The sequence below is a fragment of the Dama dama genome, chromosome 24 (genome assembly GCF_033118175.1).
Source record: "Dama dama isolate Ldn47 chromosome 24, ASM3311817v1, whole genome shotgun sequence".
NCBI classification, from domain to species: Eukaryota; Metazoa; Chordata; class Mammalia; order Artiodactyla; family Cervidae; genus Dama; species Dama dama.
The window spans coordinates 11,387,709-11,397,669 of NC_083704.1; positions in this window are offsets into that span (position 1 = coordinate 11,387,709).

The window sequence follows — 9,961 nt, forward strand, 5'->3', positions numbered from 1 at the left end:
AATTAAAAGACGCTTACTACTTGGAAGGAAAGTTATGACCAACTGAGACAGCATATTAAAAAAGCAGAGACATTACTTTGCCAACAAAGGTCCATCTGGTCAGGGCTATGGTTTCTCCGGTAGTCATGTATGGATATGAGAGTTGGACTATAAAGAAAGCTGAGCACCAAAGAATTGATGCTTTTGAACTGTGGTGTTGGAGAAGACTCTTGGAGTCCCATGGACTGCAAGGAGATCCAACCAGTCCATCCTAAAGGAGATTAGTCCTGAGTGTTCATTGATAGGACTGATGTTGAAGCTGAAACTCCAATCCTTTGGCCACCTGATGTGAAGAACTAACTCACTGGAAAAGACCCTGATGTTGGGAAAGATTGAAGGTGGAAGGAGAAGGGGATGATAGAGGATGAGATGGTTGGATGGCATCACTGACTCAATGGACATGAATTTGCATATACTCCAGGAGTTGGTAATGGATAAGAAGGCCTGGCATGCTGCAGTCCATGGGGTCACAAAGAGTCAGACATGACTGAGCGACTGAACCAAACTGAACTGAAAGAGACAAAACACGTATATGCAGAAAACTGTAAGACACTGATGAAAGAAATAAAGATGACACAAACAGATGGAGAGATATACCATGGTCTTGGATTGGAAGAATCAATATTGTGAAAATGACTGTATTACCCAAAGCAATCTACAGATTCAATGGAATCTCTATGAAACTACCAATGGTATTCTTCAGAGAACTAGAACAAAAATTTTCATATTTGGCTTGGAAACACAAAAGGCCCCAAATATCCAAATCAGTCTTGAGAAAGAAAAACAGAGCTGCATGAATCAACTGTCCTGACTTCAGACTATGCTACAAAGCTAAAGTATGGTACTGGCACAAAAATAAAAATATAGACAAATGGAACAAGATAGAAATCCCAGATAAAAACCCATGTGACAATGGATACCTTCTCTTTGACAAAGGAGGCATGAATATACAACAAGGAAAAACAGCCTCTCTTTAATAAGTGGTGCTAGGAAACCTGGACAGTTCAGTTCAGTTCAGTCGCTTAGTCGTGTCCGACTCTTTGCAACCCCATGAATCACAGCATGCCAAGCCTCCCTGTCCATCACCAACGCCCAGAGTTTACTCAAACTCATGTCCATCGAATCGGTGATGCCATCCAGCCATCTCATCCTCTGTCATCCCCTTCTCCTCCTGCCCCCAATCCCTCCCAGCACCAGGGTCTTTTCCAATGAGTCAACTCTTCGCATGAGGTGGCCAAAGGATTGGAGTTTCAGCTTCAACATCAGTCCTTCCAATGAACACCCAGGACTGATCTCCTTCAGGATGGACTGGTTGGATCTCCTTGCAGTCCAAGGGACTCTCAAGAGTCTTCTCCAACACCACAGTTCAAAAGCATCAATTCTTTGGCACTCAGCTTTCTTCACAGTCCAACTCTCACATCCATACATGATCACTGGAAAAACCACAGCCTTGATCAGACAGACCTTTGTTGGCAAAGTAATGCTTTTTAATATGCTATCTAGGTTGGTCATAACTTTCCTTCCAAGGAGTAAGTGTCTCTTAATTTCATGGCTGCAGTCACCATCTGCAGTGATTTTGGAGCCCCCCAAAATAAAGTCTGACACTTTCCACTGTCTTCCCCATCTATTTCCCATGAGGTGATGGGACCAGATGCCATGATCTTAGTTTTCTGAATGTTGAGCTTTAAGCCAATTTTTTCACTCTCATCTTTCACTTTCATCAAGAGGCTCTTTAGTTCTTCTTCACTTTCTGCCATAAGGGTGGTGTCATCTGCATATCTGAGGTTATTGATATTTCTCCCGGCAATCTTGATTCCAGCTTGTGCTTCTTCCAGCCCAGCGTTTCTCATGATGTACTCTGCATTTAAGTTAAATAAGCAGGGTGACAATATAGAACCTTGACGTACTCCTGTTCCTATTTGGAACCAGTCTGTTGTTCCATGTCCAGTTCGAATTGTTGCTTCCTGACCTGCATACAGGTTTCTCAAGAGGCAGGTCAGGTGGTCTGGTATTCCCATCTCTTTCAGAATTTTCCACAGTTTATTGTGATCCACATGGTTGAAGGCTTTGGCGTAGTCAATAAAGCAGAAGTAGATGTTTTTCTGGAACTCTCTTGCTTTTTCGATGATCCAGAGAAATGTAAATTGAAACTATAATGACATATCACCTCACAGAATGGTCAGAATGGCCATGATCAAAAAACCTACAAAAAATAAATGCTGGAGAGGGTGTAGAGAAAAGGAAACCCTCTTGCACTGTTGGTAGGTAAACTGATACAGTCACTATGCAGAACAGTATGGAGACTCCTTTAAAAACTAGCAATAAAACTACCATATGACCCAACAATCCCACTACTGGGCATATCATCTCAGGAAAACATAACTGAAAAAGACACATGCACCCCAATGTTCATTGTGGCACTATTTACAATAGCTAGGACATGGAAGCAACCTAGGTGTCCATCGACAGATGAAAGGATAAAGAAGTTGTCATTCATATATACAAAGGAATATTACTTAGCCATAAAAAGGAATGCATTTGAGTCAGTTCTAATGAAGTGGATGACTGTCGAACCTATTCTATAGAGTGAATTAAGCCAGAAAGAAAAAAATATATATACCATATATTAATGTATACATATGCAATCTAGGAAGATGGTACTGATGAACCTATTTGCAAGGCAGCAGTGGAGACACAGATATAAAGAACAGACCTGTGGACACAGTGTGTGAAGGAGAGGGTGGGTGGAACAAATCGAGAGAGCAGCAATGACACACACACATTACCGACATCACCATGTGTAAAACGGACAGTATGTTTGCTGTGTGACACGGGAAGCTCACACTCGGTGCTCTGGAACCACCTGGAGAAGTGGGATGGGGTGGGCCGTCAGAGGGATGTTCAAGAGGGAGGGGACATATGCATCCCTATGGCTGACTCATGCTGATGTATGGCAGAAACCAACACAATATTTTAATGCAATTATTCTCTAATTAAAATAAATAACTTTTTTAAAAAGTCAAACTTTAAAAAAAATTAGTTCTTAACCACAGTAGTATCTTCACGGTTAGAACATTACACTACAGAAAACTTACAATACAGTTTAGTAGTTCCTTTCTCTAGCCCTCCCCACCCCACTTCCTTCTCACCAAACTCATGCAACTACTTTGAATCACTTTTAAGCTGTTTTTGTAAATGTTTACCTACATATCTATAAATAATCCTGTTCTACTCTTCCTTGAGTAACCTGTTTCAAATATTATCTATTACATATCTGTCCTTTATGGTGGCTGAGGATCTCACCCTGTTAGTCCTCACCCGTCTCATCTCCTACATTACTGCCACACCTATATTCTCAATGGTACAAAGCTTGGTTAAAACTTAGCATTTACATTTTAATGACAGTGTAAATATTGTTTGCTGCTGACCAGATAGTTTACTATGATCATTTCTGCTAAAACTATTATTTTTCCTTGAGTTAATAACTGCTTTATTTCATTTGCTTAGTTTACTGTGTGACTGTTACAGGCTAAAAATAAATCATGTCCTCCCCAAATATGTATGTTGAATTCTTAGCCCTCAGTACTTCAGAGTGTGACTGTATTTGCAGACAGAGACTTTAAAGAGGTGATTAAGTTAAAATGAGGTCACTACGGTGGGTCTTCTAATCCAGTATGACCGGTGCCCATAGAGGGAAATCAGGAAATGAGGACACAGACACATACAGGGGAAAGACCTCATGAAGATACAGGGGGAAGGCGGCCATCTGCAAGCCAAGGAGAGAGGCCTCAGAAGAAGCCAGCCCTGCTGACACCTGCATCTTGGACTCTACCCTCAAGAACTGTGAGAAAATGTACTTCTGCTGTTAGAATAAAAAAGAAAGAAAGAAAGCCATTTGCAACAACACAGATGGAGTGAGAGATTCTCATACTAAGTGAAGTCAGTTAGAAAGAGAAAGGTAAATACCGTATGATACCACTTGTATGTGGAATCTAAAATATGACATACATGAACCTATCTGTGAAACAAAATCATGGACATAGAGAAAAGAACAGTGGTTGCCAAGGGGAAGGTAGTTGGGGGGAAATGGAGTGGGAGATTGAGGTTAGCAGATGTAAGCTTTTATATACAGAATGGATAAACAACAAGGTCCTGCTGCAGAGAACTATATCCAATATCCTATGACAAATCAATGGAAAAATACATACATAAAAAGTGTATATACATGTATAAATGAAGGACTTTGCTGTGTAGCAGAAATTAACACAACACTGCAAATCAACTATACTTTGTAAAAAAAAAATTGATAAAAAACTTTTGCCTAGTTTGTTATTTTGTGTTTCTTTATTTCATAGTTAACCAAAATAGGTATTTTATTCCTATTTCATTTCCCAGTTTTAGAAATTATCTACTGATGACCTATAATACCAAATATTTGGCTTTCATATAATCTCTACTCCTCCACTTACACATCCTTCATCCTGTTATATTCTAGCTATGTAATTTTTGTTCACTGCCAAACCAAGTAATACACTATCAGCATTTCCTTTCTTGTACAACTTCTCATGTTATCTGAAATTAATAATTGCCTTATTTTTTCATTTAGTTTTCTCTATAGCTTCTGCTAGTTTTTCTACACCACAAGGAAACATATCTAGTGATCTACCAGTTCTCCTTTCATTATCTCACGTGATTTAATATTTTTCAGACCCTCCCGCTAGAGTCTTTTCTCCCTCTGCCCCGCAGGTCTGCAACACAGCTGTCACCCCTGAGCTTCCCTGCACCTTGCTCCTGAGTGGGATTCTCCGTTTCCTTCCTGTCAGGTAAGTCTGCTCATGTCTTGGTTTCTCATTTCCTGTAACTGGAAGCTTCCTAAGCCTGTCTAAAAGGGAAATTATATTTCATCTATCTTGTAGGATGCAGACATGTGGATGGCCTCAGGAATCCTGCAGGCTTGCAGGCCCCATCAGAGCCTGGAAGAAGTGATGCTGGCAGAGATCACTTCCTTTCTCGCTTTCAGGTACATCTGTGCTGCACAGAAGAGTAAAACCAGGCAGGGAAACACACTCTCCGCCAAAAGGTTTTCCAGAAACCAAGAAAAGGCACGACCGGCACACCTGGATGCAAGGGACGCAAGAACTCCAGACGTTCTTCTTAACGAATGTGCCACCTTTCAAAAATCTGACTTAACTCACTCCCCAAGGGCAGAGGACGTTACATGACATGTGATGCTTCTCCTCTCGTCAACTGGAGTGAGAGACTCTGAAAGCAAACTCCCCCAAGCTCATCAGCTGTATAATTAACCAACTCAAAATCTTCCAGTATTGCACAAGGAAATCAGCAGGTGGGCAGCCCTGTTAGCCCAGGAGACTGCTGGCAGGTGTGCCTCCGAAGTATCCAGATTTTGCCCTGCCCTTCCTCCAGCTCCTCCTGGGCCCTTGACCTCAGACCAGCAGTGAGCATGGTTTTGTGAAAACTCCCATCTGGGTTTTGTGCCATTTCTCGTGCAGTCTTGGATGGGTACCTTAGAAAGCCTGTTTTGCTCCAGGTAAAAAAATAAAATAAAAAAAGCCATGGTGAATTAATCCAGCACTATTGTCTCGTTTTTTAATTGAAAATTGTAACTTGAGGTGTATTCACTGAAACAAACAAACAAAGATCCAGGAAGCAGAGGGAGAGGCTATTTCCCACCACTTGGCTTTGCAACCCAGAAAATCAGGCTCGTGATACTATTGCAGTGTAGTCTGAGCAGCATCCGCTAACCTACTGAGAAGGTATTCCTCCATGGTTTAGCATTGCCATAAGGACTCGGTGAGCAGCCTTGTGGCTTATCACAGTAGCCGGGACTCAGGGGACACACGTGCTCCATCACTGAGGACTGCAGAGGAGCTGGTGGGAAGGTTCTGTGGCCCTTTTGGTAGCCCTGGTGCCATTTTTCCCTTTTCAGAGGAGGACGCAGCAGACAGCTCTTCTCTTTGGCTGTCTGTCCTTTTCCTTCTATTTTCCTCACATTCCCTTCAAATGTGGCTGCCTGTGTGCTATGCTGATGTTTCCCCAAATGTTAGTACCATATACTATTATATACCCCGTAAGTTAAGGCAGTGTTTCTTGGAAATATAATATCATGACGGTGAAATTCCTGTGAAAATGGGCTTGACCTAAGTAATCGTCATTGTATGGGATTTTTTAGGTCTTCAGTATGTTAGTTTATTGAAGAAGGAAATGGCAACCCACTCCAGTATTCCTGCCCCACGGACAGAGGAGCCTGGCAGGCTACAGTTCATGGGGTCACAAGAGTCGGACACGACTTAGTGACTAAACCACCAGCACCATGTTAGTTTATGATCACGCTCCAAGACCAGGCTACTGAAAGCGGCATTTCCAAAACTTACTTGACCACAGAACCCTTTATTTGGGGAGGGGGAAAGGGCATGGATGTTTCCTTACATTTCACGGCCACTGGTCCAAGAAAACCAAAGGAAATGCTAGCAGAGCTGGCCTTCAATGTCTCCAGCACCCATGGTTTATCTCCAGACCAGAGCAATGCAGGCTCTGGGGAAACCAAGACACCAGGATTTGAAAATTTCCTTCACCATATCCTGGCTGTTTTACCACTACTTAACCTCTATGAGATCCATTTCCCTGTCTGTAAGATGGGGACAATTACACTTACCTTTTAAAGAAATGTTTAGAAGAGACGGAATGAGCGACTAAAGATAAAGCCCCCACAGAATGCCTCACCGTAGGTGGCATCAAAAGTAGTTAATAGCTCTGCTAATCTTTTTCAACTTCTGTCATATCCACACCCACCTCACTTCATCAACAACTTCAGTGTTGCCTGCCTATTTGCTGATGTCTGAAATACCTTTTAAGAATGAGTGAAATAGGTAAGAAACCAAGAAGAGGGGGGTTAAATAAAGAAGTGGTTGTCTAACACTGAAGCAGCAAAATTATATGGCAAGATTTTTTTTAATACTACATTTAATACTACATAAAAATACTCATTTAGGAGATCAAGGATCAGGTTCTGACTTCTATATTTTTAACAGAATCTCTAAGGAATTAACTATGATGCAAATTAAACTTTGGTAACCACAACATTTGAAGTAAATATCCACACAGATCTATCTATCGAGACTGAGATGTAAATAATATCAGAGGCTTCTGTGAGAGCAAATGGTGGGGACAGGGAGACGGTTAGCACCCTGGTGACTAAGAAATGGAGCCAGAGAAGGCAAGCGGGACAGACTCAGAAGCTCTAGTTCCGGGTCTGAGGAGAGCGTGCCCAGGATGGCGGCCAGACGTGGAGAAGAGACTCACATGACCAGGGCGAGTGCAGCAGGGAGGCTGGGGAGACTCACCAGTGGGACCCATCAAGCAGCCATGCACTTGGGCTTGGTAAGCAGACTTCTGGTCCCAGAGTCACTTCCACTTTCCCTGCCAGTGCCTTTCACCCACACCAGCTGCAGGCTGGGTTTGCAGTCACAGCCCCCTGACAAGAACGGGCAGGGCTCTGAGAAAGCCCAGATACTGCGTGACCCACGCCCCCAAGGTCTGGATGACGGGCAGAGCGGTCCCCTCTCCTGGTGATCCACAGGTCACCCACAGGTTTCTGGTCTATCTTTTGTGAATGCAGCCACCAAATCGCCCTCCTATTTGGTGGATCCAAAATTGAGAAAGAAGGAAACTGTCATAGAAAGAGAAGCAAAGGGATCACAAAATAAACAAGTCTGCCCCTGGATTTCAGGGTTCCTGTGAGGATTCCACAACTGACATGGTGTCCAGCCAGGAGTGGCCCACTGTCTACTGTCCTCGGGGGAGGAACAAGAGGCACGGTTTTTAGGTATCAGACTGTGGACATCTTCAGTGCAAGGAGCAGGCCTTTCACTTCTGTCACTCAAGTCGGTCCAGGGCCCAGCATCCAGTAAGGATTCGATGGATTTCAGCTGGCTGACTGCACAGCTGACGCAGATCCACATCAGCAAGTTTTTCGGACATATTTAGTGGGTGGCTACACTACAGAGGCCTCTTTATTGGGGCGGTGGTTCAAAGAGACAGAGAGTCTTATCCCAGATTGAAACTTTTACGGTTTTGTCTGGCAAGAAAAGCTATATACACACACACACTGCACTTGAATACAAGTATAACACGCTATCAAATGAAAGTTCGCAATATGAAGACACAATGTGGTAATCTGGATTAAAGGAAGTTTGGTTGGGTTGGGGCAGCCTCGTTAGGGAAGGACTCTTTGTGAAGTCATGGAGAAAATACTGGCTTTGGAGTCAGGTCCACATTTAACTTAAATTTCCTCCTCTATTAAATGAGAATACATAGTAATATTGCTTGACTTATAGGATGGTTGGGAGGATTTAGGCATTGGAAATCTAGAGCAAGCTAATATTTTACAACATTTTTTATATAAACATTTCACATTGGGTAGTGTGGCAGGGTGAATAATGGCCCCAAAGTATGTCCACAGCCCAATCCCTGAACCCAGGAACATGTAACTTTGTGTGGTAAAAAGGGCTCTGGAGATGTCACTAAGTCAAGGGTCTTGAGATGGAGAGATTATTCCTGGTTACCCAAACAGGCCCAATGTAACCCCAGGGGTCCTTATAAGGGGGAAGCAGGAGGATCGGAGTCACAGAAGGAGCTAGGAAGACAGGAAGGAGCAGAGCTGAGTTTGGAGGGATGCAGGGGCCCACAATGGGACTCAGACAAGAACAGAGCATGAGATGGCTGGCTGCCTGCGTATGTGCTAAGTTGCTTCAGTAGTGTCCCACTCTTTGCAACCCTACGGATCGTAGTCTACCAGGCTCCTCTGCCCATGGGATTCTCCAGGCAAGAATACTGGAGTGGGTTGCCATGCCCTTCTCCAGGGGATCTTCCCGACCCAGGGATCAAACCTGCATCTCTTCGGTCTCCTGCATTGGCAGGCAGGTTCTTTACCACTAGTGCCACCTGGGAAGCCCAGATGGTTGGCTACTACTGATTTCCAAATAGACTCCCAAAGCATGTTCAGAAATAACAGCTGTGAAAGCCAGGACATTCACTTCGCAAGAGTTGTAATTTTTTTTGAGAAGGAAGGAGGTAAAAAAAAAGGGGGGGATTGCAGGTTCCAAAGATCAAAAGCTCATACACTCAGATCAGAGGATGGAAGAAGAGGTGGGTTCCTGAGAGAAGTTCAGCCACCACCTGGGAAGAGATAAAGCCTGGGAGTGACATGGAGGAGCATGCCGGGGAAGAAGGTCACATGTGAGACGCAGCCCTTCTGACCCAGAGGGGAGGTGGGCAGGCAGCTGTTTGTGAAAGTGAAAGTGTTAGTTGCTCAGTTGTGTCTGACTCTTTGCAACCCCATGAGCTACAGCCCACCAGGATCCTCTGTCCATGGGATTCTCCAGGCAAGAATACTGGAGTGGGTTGCCATGCCCTTCTCCAGGGGAACTTCCTCACCTAGGGATTGAACCTGGGTCTCCAGCATTGCAGGCAGATTCTTTTAACACCTGAGCCACCAAGGAAACCATGTGTGAGGTGCTACTAAAACCTAGTAGGATGAGTTCAGCCCATGCCGACCGTGAAGGGTCTTCTGCCCCAGCTCACTTCAGTGGTTCTGGCAGAAACGCCCTGGGAGCTCCTCAGAGCATGCCCCACCCCGCAGGAGTAAGTAGGAAGTGAATGGAGACCAAGGACTTGAGGCCGCCAGAACGCCTGAGACAGCGAGTGTGCTTCCCACTGCGATCCCAACTCCAGGGCTCCAGTGGAGGGCCCAGCAGAAGGCTAAGAGGATCCATTCACTGAGAGGGGTCGGGGTCGAAGGAAGATCGCAAGTACACAGAAATCACGGCCGCGGCCTGTGACTTGGCTCATGGACAGTGGGGAGCAGCACAGTAAGCTCAGAGCAGGGAACAAGGCCTGCCCACCC